This window comes from Bombina bombina, chromosome 4 (genome assembly GCF_027579735.1).
Source record: "Bombina bombina isolate aBomBom1 chromosome 4, aBomBom1.pri, whole genome shotgun sequence".
In the NCBI taxonomy this organism is placed as follows: Eukaryota; Metazoa; Chordata; class Amphibia; order Anura; family Bombinatoridae; genus Bombina; species Bombina bombina.
The window spans coordinates 302,760,319-302,779,270 of NC_069502.1; positions in this window are offsets into that span (position 1 = coordinate 302,760,319).

The following is an 18,952-nucleotide window of genomic DNA, read 5'->3' on the forward strand; positions in this document are numbered from 1 at the left end:
GAACCCATTGTCAGCCTTCTAGATACATTTGTAGGAGACAGGTCTCAATATCGTGAATTTAAAAATGCCTGTAAATGTTTATTCGCACTCAAACCAAAGACCTATTCCAGAATGAAGGTTTGCTCTACCATTTCTTTGCTACAGGAGAACCTCAAACCCGGGTTCGAATTCTTTTTTCAAGAATGAGGATCACATATTAAACTCCATAGAGTCGATCTTTAATGCAATGTCTCTGTTATACGAAGATCCAAATAAACAGCAGAGTCTACTATCCATTCCCTCAGACAAGGCCAAAGACCAGTCGAGGACTATATAGTAGAATTCAAAACATTGGGGAAAAAGACTCTGAGTCGAATTACATCAGCCTCAGATATCAATTCCGCATTGGATTGTCAGAATCTGTCAAGGATGAATTACCACACACCCCATTCCATCCTCTTTGGAAGAGTTGATGAAACTATCTATCCACATTGACAGATGTTTGCATGAAAAACAAGCTGAAAGATACACATTTAAGAACCCCAGGAGATACAGTATACAATCCTCTAAACCTGCTGAAATCTTCCCGCATCAGGAACCTATGGAGATTGGTATTGCAAGGGGACCTTTAACTCTAGACAAAAAGAACAGAAGCAGGAACTAACAACTTTGTATATACTGTGCCGCCAAAGACATGCCTGAAAAAGAACCAATTAGGTAAGATACAACTTAAAGATTATATTAACTCCTTAACTGGCGATAAAAACCTCATACTATATCTTACCTCTTTATCTACAGTAGAACCAAAGAAGATTACATATTGAGGCCTTTATTGATACAGGAGCCTGTGGGCTATTCATTGATTCTAATCTTGTAGTCTCTAATAAAATACCTTGCACTGAAAAAGTAAAACCAGTGTCAGTTAGAGTTATTAATGGTTATCCAGTGTCTTCTGGTCATATCACACACCACACTATACCCTTACCCACTTCCACAGTAGATGGACATACAGAATTCACAATTTTTATGTAATTCCATCTCCTTTATTCCCCCTTATTTTAGGTATTCCCTCGTTGCTTTTGCACTAACCCACCATCACATGGGAACTTGCCGCTATCACCTAAAACTCTGTTTACTGTAAAAAAAAACTGCTTCTCTCAAGTACCTATTCTCCAATTAAGCCAGGAGATTCCACAGGTTTATAGTGATGATTTGTAGGATATTTTTGACAAAAATAGAAGCTAAGTTTACTACCACCTCACAGAACAAATGACTCCCCTATAGACCTGCTCCAAGGTACAACTTTGCCATATGGTCATATTTACCCCATGCCAGACCCTGAATTGACCCACCTCTGGAAATACTTTGAGGAAAATTTAAGAAAAGGTTTTATTTGTCCCACCACCTCCCTAGCTGGTGCTGCAAAGTTTTTTGTTACAAACAAGGACAATTCCTTGCATCCTATAATAGATTACTGAGCACTCAACAAGAATACAATAAAAAAAATGCCATCCCCTACCTTTGATAACATACCTCATCAAGATGCTCAGTAAAGCTACTATAGTCACTATATTGAATCTACGAGGAGCTTACAACCTTGCAAGAATTCGGGAAGGGGATGAGTACTGATGCATGCACTATTGTATTTGATTGTACCGCTTCTATGCAATGTGTTTCAGACTGAAGCTCCTCTGCTCCTGTTATGTGACATCAAGGGCTTGATATCATGTGACACGGAAAAGAGATTTAGGGAGGATAGTCCTTTGCAGTTATGTGCAAGAATTAAATCCTGTCCCTGAGATGGAAAAAAAAAACATTTAATGGGTAGTGCGCATGTGATTGGGTTAAACCGCAATGTGCATGCGATTGGAAGCACAAGGCCCTTATTAATATGTAAATGCAAAGTGCTGGAATTGGCTTGTATATTTATATGAAGACACAACCATTTTTGGGGCAGGCATAAATGATGTCATAGGCTAAAATAAAAATTAAATCCTTAACATCATATAAGCTTCGATGTAAAGTACAATTAAGTGCTATTTAATGAGAATACCATGAACTTTCTGATGGTATGTTTTTCAAATGCTCGATTTTGCAAATCTTTGTAATCTGCATTTACCCAGCTGTGTTACTGTTTGTAATGAACTTATCTGACTGTTAAAGGGATAGTAAACACCAAAAATGGTATTGCTTAAAAAGATAGATAATCCCTTTATTTACAATTCCCCAGTTTTGCAAAACCAACACTGTTACAGAAATATACTTTTTACCTCTGTAATTACCTTGTATCTAAGTTTCTGCAGACCGCCTCCTTATCTCAGATCTTTTGACAGACTTGCATTTCAGGCAATTAGTGCAGACTCTTAAATAACTCAGGCCTAGATTTGGAGTTCGGCGGTAAAAGGGCTGTTAACGCTCCGCGGGCTTTTTTCTGGCCGCACCATAAAATTAACTCTGGTATCGAGAGTTCAAACAAATGCTGCGTTAGGCTCCAAAAAAGGAGCGTAGAGAATTTTTACCGCAAATGCAACTCTCGATACCAGAGTTGCTTACGGACGCGGCCGGCCTCAAAAACGTGCTCGTGCACGATTCTCCCATAGGAAACAATGGGACTGTTTGAGCTGAAAAAAAACCTAACACCTGCAAAAAAGCAGCGTTCAGCTCCTAAAGCAGCCCCATTGTTTCCTATGGGGAAACACTTCCTACGTCTGCACCTAACACCCTAACATGTACCCCGAGTCTAAACACCCCTACCCTTACACTTATTAACCCCTAATCTGCCGCCCCCGCTATCGCTGACCCCTGCATATTTTTTTAACCCCTAATCTGCCGCTCCGTAAACCGCCGCAACCTACGTTCTCCCTATGTACCCCTAATCTGCTACCCCTAACACCGCCGACCCCTATATTATATTTATTAACCCCTAACCTGCCCCCCTCAACGTCGCCGACACCTGCCTACACTTAATAACCCCTAATCTGCCGAGCGGACCTGAGCGCTACTATAATAAAGTTATTAACCCCTAATCCGCCTCACTAACCCTATCATAAATAGTATTAACCCCTAATCTGCCCTCCCTAACATCGCCGACACCTAACTTCAATTATTAACCCCTAATCTGCCGACCGGAGCTCACCGCTATTCTAATAAATGTATTAACCCCTAAAGCTAAGTCTAACCCTAACACTAACACCCCCCTAACTTAAATATAATTTTTATCTAACGAAATAAATTAACTCTTATTAAATAACTTATTCCTATTAAAAGCTAAATACTTACCTGTAAAATAAATCCTAATATAGCTACAATATAAATTATAATTATATTATAGCTATTTTAGGATTAATATTTATTTTACAGGCAACTTTGTAATTATTTTAACCAGGTACAATAGCTATTAAATAGTTAAGAACTATTTAATAGTTACCTAGTTAAAATAATAACAAATTTACCTGTAAAATAAATCCTAACCTAAGTTATAATTAAACCTAACACTACCCTATCAATAAAATAATTAAAAAAACTACCTACAATTACCTACAATTAACCTAACACTACACTATCAATAAATTAATTAAACACAATTCCTACAATTAAATAAACTAGCTAAAGTACAAAAAATTAAAAAGAACTAAGTTACAGAAAATAAAAAAATATTTACAAACATAAGAAAAATATTACAACAATTTTAAACTAATTACACCTACTCTAAGCCCCCTAATAAAATAACAAAGCCCCCCAAAATAAAAAATTCCCTACCCTATTCTAAATTAAAAAAGTTACAAGCTCTTTTACCTTACCAGCCCTGAACAGGGCCCTTTGCGGGGCATGCCCCAAGAATTTCAGCTCTTTTGCCTGTAAAAAAAAACATACAATACCCCCCCCCCAACATTACAACCCACCACCCACATACCCCTAATCTAACCCAAACCCCCCTTAAATAAACCTAACACTAATCCCCTGAAGATCTTCCTACCTTGTCTTCACCATCCAGGTATCACCGATCCGTCCTGGCTCCAAGATCTTCATCCAACCCAAGCGGGGGTTGGCGATCCATAATCCGGTGCTGAAGAGGTCCAGAAGAGGCTCCAAAGTCTTCCTCCTATCTGGCAAGAAGAGGACATCCGGACCGGCAAACATCTTCTCCAAGCGGCATCTTCGATCTTCTTCCATCCGGAGCGAAGTGGCAGGATCCTGAAGACCTCCAGCGCGGAACATCCATCCGGACCGACGACTGAACGACGAATGACTGTTCCTTTAAGGGACGTCATCCAAGATGGCGTCCCTCGAATTCCGATTGGCTGATAGGATTCTATCAGCCAATCGGAATTAAGGTAGGAATTTTCTGATTGGCTGATGGAATCAGCCAATCAGAATCAAGTTCAATCCGATTGGCTGATCCAATCAGCCAATCAGATTGAGCTCGCATTCTATTGGCTGTTCCGATCAGCCAATAGAATGCGAGCTCAATCTGATTGGCTGATTGGATCGGCCAATCGGATTGAACTAGATTCTGATTGGCTGATTCCATCAGCCAATCAGAAAATTCCTACCTTAATTCCGATTGGCTGATAGAATCCTATCAGCCAATCGGAATTCGAGGGACGCCATCTTGGATGACGTCCCTTAAAGGAACAGTCATTCGTCGTTCAGTCGTCGGTCCGGATGGATGTTCCACGCTGGAGGTCTTCAGGATCCTGCCACTTCGCTCCGGATGGAAGAAGATCGAAGATGCCGCTTGGAGAAGATGTTTGCCGGTCCGGATGTCCTCTTCTTGCCGGATAGGAGGAAGACTTTGGAGCCTCTTCTGGACCTCTTCAGCACCGGATTATGGATCGCCAACCCCCGCTTGGGTTGGATGAAGATCTTGGAGCCAGGACGGATCGGTGATACCTGGATGGTGAAGACAAGGTAGGAAGATCTTCAGGGGATTAGTGTTAGGTTTATTTAAGGGGGGTTTGGGTTAGATTAGGGGTATGTGGGTGGTGGGTTGTAATGTTGGGGGGGGGGTATTGTATGTTTTTTTTTACAGGCAAAAGAGCTGAAATTCTTGGGGCATGCCCCGCAAAGGGCCCTGTTCAGGGCTGGTAAGGTAAAAGAGCTTGTAACTTTTTTAATTTAGAATAGGGTAGGGAATTTTTTATTTTGGGGGGCTTTGTTATTTTATTAGGGGGCTTAGAGTAGGTGTAATTAGTTTAAAATTGTTGTAATATTTTTCTTATGTTTGTAAATATTTTTTTATTTTCTGTAACTTAGTTCTTTTTTATTTTTTGTACTTTAGCTAGTTTATTTAATTGTAGGAATTGTGTTTAATTAATTTATTGATAGTGTAGTGTTAGGTTAATTGTAGGTAATTGTAGATAGTTTATTTAATTATTTTATTGATAGGGTAGTGTTAGGTTTAATTATAACTTAGGTTAGGATTTATTTTACAGGTAAATTTGTTATTATTTTAACTAGGTAACTATTAAATAGTTCTTAACTATTTAATAGCTATTTTACCTGGTTAAAATAATTACAAAGTTGCCTGTAAAATAAATATTAATCCTAAAATAGCTATAATATAATTATAATTTATATTGTAGCTATATTAGGATTTATTTTACAGGTAAGTATTTAGCTTTAAATAGGAATAAGTTATTTAATAAGAGTTAATTTATTTCGTTAGATAAAAATTATATTTAAGTTAGGGGGGTGTTAGTGTTAGGGTTAGACTTAGCTTTAGGGGTTAATACATTTATTAGAATAGCGGTGAGCTCCGGTCGGCAGATTAGGGGTTAATAATTGAAGTTAGGTGTCGGCGATGTTAGGGAGGGCAGATTAGGGGTTAATAAATATAATATAGGGGTCGGCGATGTTAGGGGCAGCAGATTAGGGGTACATAAGTATAACGTAGGTGGCGGTCGGCAGATTAGGGGTTAAAAATTTAAATAGAGTGGCGGCGATGTGGGGGGAGCTCGGTTTAGGGGTACATAGGTAGTTTATGGGTGTTAGTGTACTTTAGGGTACAGTAGTTAAGAGCTTTATAAACCGGCGTTAGCCAGAAAGCTCTTAACTCCTGCTTTTTTCAGGCGGCTGGAATTTTGTCGTTAGAGCTCTAACGCTCACTTCAGAAACGACTCTAAATACCAGCGTTAGAAAGATCCCATTGAAAAGATAGGCTACGCAAATGGCGTAGGGGGATCTGCGGTATGGAAAAGTCGCGGCTGAAAAGTGAGCGTTAGACCCTTTAATCACTGACTCCAAATACCAGCGGGCGGCCAAAACCAGCGTTAGGAGCCTCTAACGCTGGTTTTGACGGCTACCGCCGAACTCCAAATCTAGGCCCCAATGTGCATGAGCACAATGTTATTTATATGAAACACATGAACTTATACCCTCTAGCTGTGAAAAACTGTCAAATGCATTCAGATAAAAGGTGGCCTTCAAGGGATTAGAAATTAGCATATGTGCCTACCTAGGTTTAGCTTTTAACTAAGAATACCAAGAGAACAAAGCAAATTTGATGATAAAAGTAAATTAGAATGTTGTTTAAAATGACATGCCCTTTTAGAATCATGAAAGTTTTATTTGGAATTTACTATCCCTTTAATTGCTGTTATCATATAACACTCCCTGCCATGTATCATTATTATAATCTTAATCATCTCTAGGTGAGTCCACTCTATATTTATCAAATTGTAAGTTGCAAATTTGGAGTTGAGCTTGTTATCTATTTGGCAGCTTTACTGCATGGTTGCTAATGGCTGTTTTTATTTCTCCCATACTTTTTTTTTTTTTTGTGAAATAATTTTTATTAAGGTTCACCAGGTAGTACAGACATAAGGAAAAACCAAACAGAGACAACTTACAATGTGAGAAGCTAATACATAAATGCACAATTGCATACAAAAGAAGGCGCTATGCACCCCCCATGTTGTCAACAATGTTAACAGTCACGTTGAGTGATATTCACATTTTACTGTACCTCACAATATGCCTTCTTACTAAAAGTTAAGGTTACTTTTCAACCCTTCACATTCCGAAACATATGGAAGGCCAATGAGAAATAGGGGACCACTATTGGACCCCAACTAAAAGGCAGAACCTATTTTTATTTTTTATGTAGGTAGTGCTTAGGATAGGCAGAGACTCCCTAACTCTGCCTGGAACTGCGGAGATTAATTAATACCCCTGTTCGCACTAATTTCAAGTGTGGAGGCGGAGCTCAGCAGATCAATAGCGTGCTACTATAGTATTTGCCATACCCTCTCCGCCCATGGGCATTAATGTTATTATAAATGCTGCCATAGTAGGTATTAAATGGTACCCTCAAAGAAAGGGGCATTTAAATTACACAGGCCAGATAACACACATAAGGCTTTAAATACCCCACTTTGATCATTCTTGTAGGCCTGTTAGGGGATATAGTATCAACTTATATTTACAGCAAGAGTCATAGAACAAAAAAAACCCTTCTGAGAAATTACTGTAGTAAGTAGCCCACTCATAAATGGGACTATGTTACACACGTCACTGTAGAACCTATTGGAATATTGAATACTGTACATTTATCACCTTACGGTTGTACAAGTAAAAGCCAGGGTCAAAATTATAACGTAATTAGTAAGTGAGCAAATATTCTACCTACAAGATTTACATACAAAACCCTATATACTAAAACCCAATATAGCCGTGTCTATTAGTTACCTAAACAAGACAGGTGGTACTACTCTAGACCCAATGTGTTCATATCTGTTGGTTGTGAAGGCTGGTTAAACAATGATTTTATAGGTGCCCAAGAAGGCAGAGATGAGCAAGGCACCCCATGTCGTTAGTCAGCACAGATATAGTTGTAAACTAGAAACAATATGCTAAACAGAGAAAAACTCCGAAGCAAAACTTTAGAAAACCTATGGTATAATTAATAACCAAGAGGGATGGCTTTTGTGACTCATCTAGGTAATACATCAGCTCTATACTATTTCAAAGAGTTATATGTATAGCGAATGTCGTACAACCTACTGTATGTGAAATATTTTAAGAGCTAAGGAGGCATCAGCCACAAAGAGTACTAACAGGTCCCACAAATATAGTAGTCAATAAGATATAAGTAAGCAAGCTGAAGAAACATAGCATATACCCATAACTCTGCTCTCATTAGTAAATGTTAATACAAATCTGCCGTCCCGGGCCGCTGACAGCAGAAGAACAGCCGTGTAAAATACCAGAGAGAGCTATACATTAAAAAATAAAGCAATGGTATTACATGCACCCTCTAAACTCCACCTATGATACCTCAGATATAAAATTTAATAAAATATGCCCAGCATAAATTCTAGAATAGCGTATTATGTCGAGGTAAGAGTCTACTCCTGCCCTACTCAGTCTCGCAGGTCCACTAGCATTGAATGACGCTAACTCTATTTAATGTAGTAAGGTCCCAAAAATAAGTCTGTAAATGTTTGTACCAGAATGAATAAACTAAGGCCTAGATTTGGAGTTTGGCGGTAGATGGGCTGTTAACGCTCCGCAGGCTTTTTTCTGGTCGCACCATAAAATGAACTCTGGTATCGAGAGTTCAAACAAATGCTGCGTTAGGCTCCAAAAAAGGAGCGTAGAGCATTTTTACCGCAAATGCAACTCTCGATACCAGAGTTGCTTACGGACGCGGCCAGCCTCAAAAACGTGCTCGTGCACGATTCTCCCATAGGAAACAATGGGGCTGTTTGAGCTGAAAAAAAACCTAACACCTGCAAAAAAGCAGCGTTCAGCTCCTAACGCAGCCCCATTGTTTCCTATGGGGAAACACTTCCTACGTCTGCACCTAACACTCTAACATGTACCCCGAGTCTAAACACCCCTACCCTTACACTTATTAACCCCTAATCTGCCGCCCCCGCTATCGCTGACCCCTGCATTATATTATTAACCCCTAATCTTCCGCTCCGTAAACCGCCGCAACTTACATTATCCCTATGTACCCCTAATCTGCTGCCCCTAACACCGCCGACCCCTGTATTATATTTATTAACCCCTAATCTGCCCCCCTCAACGTCGCCGACACCTGCCTACACTTATTAACCCCTAATCTGCCGAGCGGACCTGAGCGCTACTATAATAAAGTAATTAACCCCTAATCCGCCTCACTAACCCTATCATAAATAGTATTAACCCCTAATCTGCCCTCCCTAACATCGCCGACACCTAACTTCAATTATTAACCCCTAATCTGACGACCGGACCTCACCGCTATTCTAATAAATGTATTAACCCCTAAAGCTAAGTCTAACCCTAACACTAACACCCCCCTAAATTAAATATAATTTACATCTAACGAAATTAATTAACTCTTATTAAATAAATTATTCCTATTTAAAGCTAAATACTTACCTGTAAAATAAATCCTAATATAGCTACAATATAAATTATAATTACATTGTAGCTATTTTAGGATTTATATTTATTTTACAGGCAACTTTGTAATTATTTTAACCAGGTACAATAGCTATTAAATAGTTAAGAACTATTTAATAGTTACCTAGTTAAAATAATTACAAAATTACCTGTAAAATAAATCCTAACCTAAGTTATAATTAAACCTAACACTACCCTATCAATAAATTAATTAAATAAACTACCTACAATTACCTACAATTAACCTAACACTACACTATCAATAAATTAATTAAATACAATTGCTACAAATAACTACAATTACATAAACTAACTAAAGTACAAAAAATAAAAAAGAACTAAGTTACAAAAAATAAAAAAATATTTACAAACATAAGAAAAATATTACAACAATTTTAAACTAATTACACCTACTCTAAGCCCCCTAATAAAATAACAAAGACCCCCAAAATAAAAAATTCCCTACCCTATTCTAAATTAATAAATGTAAAAGCTCTTTTACCTTACCAGCCCTGAACAGGGCCCTTTGCGAGGCATGCCCCAAGAAAATCAGCTCTTTTGCCTGTAAAAAAAAACATACAATACCCCCCCCCCCAACATTACAACCCACCACCCACATACCCCTAATCTAACCCAAACCCCCCTTAAATAAACCTAACACTAAGCCCCTGAAGATCTTCCTACCTTGTCTTCACCATCCAGGTATCACCGATCCGTCCTGGCATCCGGTGCTGAAGAGGTCCAGAAGAGGCTCCAAAGTCTTCCTCCTATCCGGCAAGAAGAGGACATCCGGACCGGCAAACATCTTCTCCAAGTGGCATCTTCGATCTTCTTGCATCCGGTGCGGAGCGGGTCCATCTTGAAGCAGCCGACGCGGATCCATCCTCTTCTTCCGTTGTCTCCCGACGAATGACGGTTCCTTTAAGGGACGTCATCCAAGATGGCGTCCCTTGAATTCCGATTGGCTGATAGGATTCTATCAGCCAATCGGAATTAAGGTAGGAATATTCTGATTGGCTCATGGAATCAGCCAATCAGAATCAAGTTCAATCCGATTGGCTGATCCAATCAGCCAATCAGATTGAGCTCGCATTCTATTGGCTGTTCCGATCAGCCAATAGAATGCGAGCTCAATCTGATTGGCTGATTGGATCAGCCAATAGGATTGAACTTGATTCTGATTGGCTGATTCCATCAGCCAATCAGAATTTTCCTACCTTAATTCCGATTGGCTGATAGAATCCTATCAGCCAATTTTTTTTTATTTTTTGTAACTTAGTTCTTTTTTATTTTTTGTACTTTAGTTAGTTTATGTAATTGTAGTTATTTGTAGCAATTGTATTTAATTAATTTATTGATAGTGTAGTGTTAGGTTAATTGTAGGTAATTGTAGGTAGTTTATTTAATTAATTTATTGATAGGGTAGTGTTAGGTTTAATTATAACTTAGGTTAGGATTTATTTTACAGGTAATTTTGTAATTATTTTAACTAGGTAACTATTAAATAGTTCTTAACTATTTAATAGCTATTGTACCTGGTTAAAATAATTACAAAGTTGCCTGTAAAATAAATATAAATCCTAAAATAGCTACAATGTAATTATAATTTATATTGTAGCTATATTAGGATTTATTTTACAGGTAAGTATTTAGCTTTAAATAGGAATAAGTTATTTAATAAGAGTTAATTTATTTCGTTAGATGTAAATTATATTTAAGTTAGGGGGGTGTTAGTGTTAGGGTTAGACTTAGCTTTAGGGGTTAATCCATTTATTATAGTAGCGATGAGCTCCGGTCGTCAGATTAGGGGTTAATAATTGAAGTTAGGTGTCGGCGATGTTAGGGAGGGCAGATTAGGGGTTAATACTATTTATGATAGGGTTAGTGAGGCGGGTTAGGGGTTAATAACTTTATTATAGTAGCGGTGCGGTCCGCTCGGCAGATTAGGGGTTAATAAGTGTAGGCAGGTGTCGGCGACGTTGAGGGGGGCAGATTAGGGGTTAATAAATATAATATAGGGGTCGGCGGTGTTAGGGGCAGCAGATTAGGGGTACATAAGGATAACGTAGGTGGCGGCGCTTTGCGGTCGGCAGATTAGGGGTTAATTATTGTAAGTAGCTGGCGGCGACGTTGTGGGGGGCAGGTTAGGGGTTAATAAATGTAATACAGGGGTCGGCGGGGTTAGGGGCAGCAGATTAGGGGTACATAAGTATAACGTAGGTGGCGGTCGGCAGATTAGGGGTTAAAAAATTTTAATCGAGTGGCGGCGATGTGGGGGGACCTCGGTTTAGGGGTACATAGGTAGTTTATGGGTGTTAGTGTACTTTAGAGTACAGTAGTTAAGAGCTTTATGAACCGGCGTTAGCCCAGAAAGCTCTTAACTCCTGCTTTTTTCAGGCGGCTGGAGTTTTGTCGTTAGAATTCTAACGCTCACTTCAGAAACGACTCTAAATACCGGCGTTAGAAAGATCCCATTGAAAAGATAGGATACGCAATTGACGTAAGGGGATCTGCGGTATGGAAAAGTCGCGGCTGAAAAGTGAGCGTTAGACCCTTTAATCACTGACTCCAAATACCGGCGGTAGCCTAAAACCAGCGTTAGGAGCCTCTAACGCTGGTTTTCACGGCTACCGCCAAACTCTAAATCTAGCCGTTAGAAACCTCGAGATAACAACAGCAGCAAAAAAAAAAAAAATTAAACAAACAATGCAACAGGAAGATGGTGATTAGTCTATGTAAATCTCTGAAGATGTGCTGATATCTCCATAAATGTAGATGTCACATCACCCAATACCAGACCGGGGATCAAGGGGGCCAGATCTGTGCAAGGCCTGATCTTTTGAGGGGCAAGTCTCTGAACTAGTGAAAGAAGGACAGGATCTATGGGGCTGTGTAATATCTCTTTGAGCTCTAGTCGCAGGCCCTAGAGGATCGCCACAGTCTCCCTTAAAGAGCCGGCACATCAAGCTGACCACATGTCTCCTCAAACAAGCTCCGGTATTCCAATAGTGCAGATAGATAATGAGGGCATATTTCATCACCCCACTCCACAGGGCCTGCCGCTTCCCACCGAGCAGGGACAACAAGCTCAGAAAGGGTTTCCCGACACAAATCCAACATTGGATAGGCAGTAGCCCCAATTGTAAGCGACTGCCCGACTGCCACTTGGTTAGGCTGTAACAGCTCCACAGTGTCCACTTCCACTCTCAGCAAAGTCTCAGAAGGGACTTTCCCCTTAGTCATCGTTTCCACAAGAGCTTGAACGTGATCAAATCTAGCAGCCATATTTAGCTCCTGCTCCCTCAACAGATGCTGAAGGGGTATATAAATATCCTCCATTTCCGTGAGCGACAATGAGCGTTGCACCGCGCCCCTGCAGTGATGATACAGCTTGATGGCGCAGTTTTAATGTGCATGGCTGCTGTCGGGCCCTCTTTGGCTGTCTATGTCTCTTGGGACTCTCGCCTGTCAGCTATAATAAAATCTAGATCAGTCCTGTAGCTGTCACGTCTCATAGCTGGTTCACCATCTTGTCAGGACTCGCCCTTATATATTTTATAGATAACTGTCTCTGTTGTGAGCCGTGAGCCATATAATCAATCTTATGTGGTGCTGACCAAAGCATGCAGGAGGGGTTGCTTCATATATATCTCTCTTCCCTGTTTTATATGTATCCAGTCGCCATGGAGTAGAATATAGGCCTCATTTGTCTCAGATTTTGTATATTTAAAGTGTCTAGTACTCACTGTTACATGGCTTCAGAATTTAGCAGGTTTTATCGATCTCTATCGCTGCGATTGTCTGAAGTGCTGTTCTCCTCTCTGCGGCTGCCATCTCAAGTTTTGCTTTTACTTTTAAGCCGGCGCTATTGTGGGTCTGTGCTCTTGCGGTCTTCTACGACTTATTGGAGTGTACAGATAAGAGTGAGGTAAATTGCACTGGCCGATAATGTCCCTGTTGCTTCCCAAGTAATACCTTCAGGGTTATAGGGCTATGGCATGGTGGTTCCCCTCTTTAGGGTGTGCAATAGGAATCTTAGCATTGGAGCTCAATTAACTTGCGGCCATTGCACTATGTGGCCGGCTCCGCCCCCCTTGGACCATTCTTTTGTGTCTGGAACAAACACTATCTTACTTCCATTTTTTGATTTGTGTAAAGTCTTTTTAGTGCTAGTTTTTATTAACACTGTCAAATAGACTATCTGATGTGTACATGATTTCCCAGAACAGTGTTGTAGCAATTGCACTAACCAGATATAGCTTATTTCAACAACGTAAAGTGTACATGTGCCTCATGTTTATTCATGTCAGTTAATTATATTTCTTTTGATGGTTATTTTAAGTGTGCAAAGGCCTTTTAGCTAGTCCATTTTAATCTGAGTAGTATGTTGTCATAGTCATAAAACCAATTACATAATTTTTCAATAGTCTTTTAAGTGTTGTAATTGAAATGATAAAGTTTGCACTCAGTTGCTTAAAATGAACCTGCACCACTAAGATATATGAGCTTGGTTTAATTAGCAACACCTGTATATCACTTCTCCATGTTCTGCTTTGTTTGGCAAACACCCTTTATAGGCCTTGTTTCCATTGAGGTGCTAAATTGTGGAAACTGGTGATAAAAACATTTATCTCCATTATAGTCTATGGCGATTTTTAATGTTACAACCAGTTTCTAAATTTTACCACCTCAATAGCAACTAGGCCATAGTCCACATGAAGATTATTTATTATTATTATTATTATTATTATTATCGGTTATTTGTAGAGCTCCAACAGATTCCGCAGCACTAGATTTAGGTCTACATCAATGACCAGCCACAGGACAAGACTTATTACCTATTGTTTCCTTCTGATAATTATCTGATATTCATGGAGCAATACCAGGAAACCCACCATGTAACGTAAAAAAAAAAAGCAGAACACAGCTGATAACACTGATTATTTTAGTTTGACATACACAAACATACAGTAATTCTAATCACAAGAAATTAAATTATTTTAGCAGGCAAAGAGGCCCTCTCTGTAACAATAAAGCTGAGCATTCCAGTAGATAGAATTTCTTCCATCACAGGTTGTAATGTTTATGGTATCTGTCTATGATTGTCACATGTAGGTTTTCTTACCCTTATGGGTAACTTTTGGGACTAAAGGAGACAGAGACATTTTTCTAAGCCAGAGGACAGCAGAGAACAACACAGGCTCCTTGTCAGTTTTACATGATGGATTGGAATTATAAAGATTATGTTGAGGCTGCAGAGGGTCCTTCTAAACAAGGAAAGACACTAGGAATTTATACGCAGATGAAAATCCTGTCTGTCATAGTAACAAGTGAATAACGTGTCTTGTACATGTTCTCAGCTGTCAGTCAGTTATACTGTCAAATTAAATTTTTGAATATTTATATCAGTGGTCTCAAAGTACCGACCCTGGGGCCATAAACGACCCTCAAGATAGTTTAATCCAGCCCTCCTTTGTTTATTAGTTAAATTATTTATTTGGCCCTATCAATTTTGTAGGGTTCCAAGAGGTGTAACATAGGCACCCCCAAGATAAATATACAGACAAGCATGCATTGCCCAGTGTAGACTCTTGTTATGCACTGCTTGGATAAATGCCACTTATTCAGTTCCAAAATGATCACTTCACTTGCCACTCACAAGATAAATATACACTGTGTATGTCTATTGTTGACTACAGCTCCTACCATTCACTACTAGTTGGGTAAATGTCACTCCCAGTTTACCCAACTGGCCTAGTGGGAGAAGAACACTTGGTCTGTGGCCCCCAGATACAAAAGCTTGATACCCCTGTTCACTGCCTTTGTTACATTTCCCTACTCTAAAGAGCACGCATACGCTCACTGCCGCAGTTGGCAAATATTACAGAAGTGGTATGTCCACAATTTTGGCAGTAGCTGTGGGCATACAAATAATACATGTACAAATCCTTTCAATGATATTGACTGATTTTCATAATATAAATAGTTACACACTCTGGGGACATATAAATGCCACTGGCAAAAAAAGGCTTCATAGTCACTATTATTGTACGGATTTGTTTGAGTAAATGAGTGAACGTTTTTCATTAATAAAAAATTATATAAATAATTACAAACATTCCCTTTCATGATGATAGTGACTATGAAGCCTTTTTTGCCAGTGTTTGTAACTATTTATTTTGTGAAAATCTTACAAATCCTTTCAATTATATTGACTATGAATCCTTTTTTTTTTTTACCACTATTATTTGTATGCCCTCAGCTAGTGCCAAAATTGTGGAGCTACCACTTCTGTAATATATGCGGAAGTGAGCGCATTGCAATTTTATTGTTATTGTGTTCTGTAGAGATCCAGCGTGCACAACAGTCTTTGCAGTATTTTGTAGGTGTGGCCGCAGGTAGGAAAATGTAATGAAGTCGGAGAATAATACAGAACACCGGCCTATTTTTGGTTCAGTATATGGGTAGCACTTGCTGATTGGATGGCTACATTTAGACACCAATCAACAAGCACTACCCAGGTTCTGAACCAAAAACGGGCCTGCTTCTAAGCTTACATTCCAACCTTTTAAAATAAAGATACAAAGAGAACAAATAAAAACTTATAATAGGAGTAAATTAGAAAGTTGCTTAAAATTGCATGCTCTATCTGAATCATGAAAGTTTAATTTGACATTGACATATATCAATCAGTTGCAGAGCTTTTTAAATGTAAGATAAATTTAGGTTTACTTATGTATTCAAAATAGCTGTTTTTGTTTGTTAAACCCACAACCCATTGTTTTTAAGAACATGCCCATTCAATTGGGTTGAGCCTGCAGGAACAGCAGATATCTTTATCTTATCGTTCTCTTTACTCAAAGACTTACTGCTAGATTACGAGTTTAGCGTTAGCCTTAAAAATTAGCGTTGAGAGGTCCCAACACTGCTTTTTAACGCCCACTGGTATTACGAGTCCTGCAGTTACAGGTCTACCGCTTTTTTTTTGGCGCGACTCGAACATATCGCAAATCCACTTACGTCAATTGCATATCCTATATTTTCAATGGGATTTTCCTAACGCCGTTATTACGAGTCTGACCAAAAGTGAGCGGTACAGCCTCTCCTGTCAAGACTGGTACCGCATCTAAAAGTCAGTAGTTAAGAGTTTTATGGGCTAACGCCGTAACATAAAACTCTTAACTAAAGTGCTAAAAAGTACACTAACACCCATAAACTACCTATTAACCCCTAAACCGAGCCCCCCCCCCCACATCACAAACACTATAATACATTTTTTAACCCCTAATCTGCCGAACCGGAGATCGCCGCAACTATAATAAATATATTAACCCCTAAACCGCTGTACTCCCGCATTGCAAACACTAGTTAAATATTATTAACCCCTAATCTGCCGTCCCTAACCTGGCCGCCACCTACCTACATTTATTAACCCCTAATCTGCCGCCCCAACGTCGCCGCAACTATATTAAATGTATTAACCCCTAAATCTAACTCTAACCCTAACCCCCCTAACTGAAATATAATTTTAATAAATCTAAATAAAATTACTATCATTAACTAAATTAATCCTATTTAAAACTAAATACCTATAAAATAAACCCTAAGATAGCTACAATATAACTAAAAGTTACATTGTAGCTATCTTAGGGTTTATTTTTATTTTACAGGCAAGTTTATATTTATTTTAACTAGGTACAATAGTTATTAAATAGTTATTAACTATTTAATAGCTACCTAGCTAAAATAAAGACAAATATACCTGTAAAATAATACCTAACCTAAGTTACAATTACACCTAACACTACACTATAATTACATTAATTCCCTACATTAACTACAATTAAATACAATAAAATAAACTAAAGTACAAAACCCCCCACTAAATTACAGAAAATAATAAAATAATTACAAGTTTTTAAACTAATTACACCTAATTTAATCCCCTAATAAAATAAAAAGGCCCCCCAAAATAATAAAAAGCCCTACCCTATACTAAATTACAAATAGCCCTTAAAAGGGCCTTTTGCGGGGCATTGCCCCAAAGTAATCAGCTCTTTTACCTGTACCTGAGGACATCAGCCAATAGGATTTTTTTGTACCTTAATTCCAATTGGCTGATAGAATTCTATCAGCCAATCAGAATTGAAGGGACGCCATCTTGGATGACGTCATTTAAAGGAACCTTCATTCTTCAGTAGGAATTAGATGGAAGAGGATGCTCCGCGTTGGATGTCTTGAAGATGGACCCGCTCCATGCCGGATGGATGAAGATAGAAGATGCCGTCTGGATGAAGACTTCTGCCCGTCTGGAGGACCTCTTCTGGCCGGCTTGGATGAAGACTTCTGCCCGTCTGGAGGACCACTTCACATGGCTTTGTTGAGGACTTCGGCCCGGTTGGGTGAAGACTTCTCAAGGTAGGGTGATCTTCAAGGGATTAGTGTTAGGTTTTATTAAGGGGGGGGGGGGTTGGGTGGGTTTTAGAGTAGGGTTGGGTGTGTGGGTGGTGGGTTTTAATGTTGGGGGGTATTGTACTGTTTTTTACAGGTAAAAGAGCTGATTACTTTGGGGCAATGCCCCGCAAAAGGCCCTTTTAAGGGCTATTTGTAATTTAGTATAGGGTAGGGCTTTTTATTATTTGGGGGGGCTTTTTTATTTTATTAGGGGGATTAGATTAGGTGTAATTAGTTTAAAAAACTTGTAATTGTTTTATTATTTTCTGTAATTTAGTGTTTGTTTTTTGTACTTTAGTTTATTTTATTTAATTGTAGTTAATGTAGGGAATTAATTTAATTATAGTGTAGTGTTAGGTGTAATTGTAACTTAGGTTAGGTATTATTTTACAGGTATATTTGTCTTTATTTTAGCAAGGTAGCTATTAAATAGTTAATAACTATTTAATAACTATTGTACCTAGTTAAAATAAATACAAAGTTGCCTGTAAAATAAAAATAAACCCTAGATAGATACAATGTAACTATTAGTTATATTGTTGCTAGCTTAGGGTTTATTTTATAGGTAAGTATTTAGTTTTCAATAGAAATAATATAGTTAATGATAGTTTATTTAGATTTATGTAAATTATATTTAAGTTAGGGGGTTAGGGTTAGACTAAGTTTTAAGGGTTATTAACTTTAATATAGTGGCGGTGACGTTGGGGGCGGCAGATTAGGGGTTAATAATTGTAGGTAGGTTGCTGCGATATTGGGGGCAGCAGATTAGGGGTTAATAAATATAATGTAGATGTCGGCGAAGTTGGGGGCAGCAGATTAGGGGTTCATAAGTTTGATGTAGGTGGCGGCGGTGTACGGAGCGGCAGATTAGGGGTTAATATATATAATGCAGGTGTCGGCGATGTCGGGGGTGGCAGATTAGGGGTTAATAAGTGTAATATTAGGGGTGTTTAGACCCGGGGTTCATGTTAGGGTGTTAGGTGTAGACATAAAAAGTATTTCCCCATAGGAATCAATGGGGCTGCGTTAGGAGCTGAACGCTGCTTTTTTGCAGGTGTTAGGTTTTTTTTCAGCCGGCTCTGCCCCATTGATTCCTAAGGGGAAATTGTGCACAAGCACGTTT